We start from the raw sequence: 667 nt of genomic DNA on the forward strand, positions 1-667 counted from the left end.
CAGACCAGCCATTTCTGCTAATGCTTTTGAGATCAAGTCAAGCACGATTCAGATGATACAGAACTCAGTTCAGTTTGGGGGTTCTCCTACTGAAGACCCCAACATGCACATCAGAGAGTTCATCGAGATCTGCGACACTTTCAAGTTCAATGGTGTGACTGAAGAAGCTATCAAGTTGCGACTCTTCCCATTCTCTCTAAGGGATAAAGCAAAGTGCTGGTTACATTCTCTACCACCGGGGTCTATCACCAATGGGAGGATCTTTCTTAAAAGTTTCTCACTAAATTCTTCCCTATGGAGAAGACTGCTGCAATTAGGAATGCTCTTACTCAGTTTACTCAGCAAGCTGGTGAATCTCTGTGTCAGGCTTGGGATCGATATAAGGAGATGCTAAGGAAGTGCCCACACCATGGTATGCCTGATTGGATGATTATAAACTGTTTCTACAATGGATTGGGTGCTACTTCTAGACCCATGCTCGATGCAGCATCAGGAGGAGCCTTGTGGGCCAAGAGCTACAATGAAGCTTATGAATTGATTGAACTGATGGATTCTAATGAATACCAGAATCCTTCTCAGAGGCTGACTCAGGGAAAAGTAGCAGAAATTCTGGATTTGGATGCAGCAACTGCTATAGTTGCCCAACTTAAGGCTTTGACGATGAAGG

The 667-nt window shown here is 44.2% G+C and overlaps 1 non-coding gene across 1 annotated transcript; it reads right to left on the minus strand.

Annotated features, from left to right (window-relative positions):
* Positions 1–309: 309 nt before the first annotated feature.
* On the minus strand, positions 310–416 carry LOC141715265 (small nucleolar RNA R71). Its single transcript, XR_012572032.1, has one exon. It is a non-coding gene; the product is annotated as a small nucleolar RNA R71 (small nucleolar RNA).
* Positions 417–667: the final 251 nt, after the last annotated feature.

Source organism: Apium graveolens, chromosome 3 (genome assembly GCF_009905375.1).
Source record: "Apium graveolens cultivar Ventura chromosome 3, ASM990537v1, whole genome shotgun sequence".
Lineage (NCBI taxonomy): Eukaryota > Viridiplantae > Streptophyta > Magnoliopsida > Apiales > Apiaceae > Apium > Apium graveolens.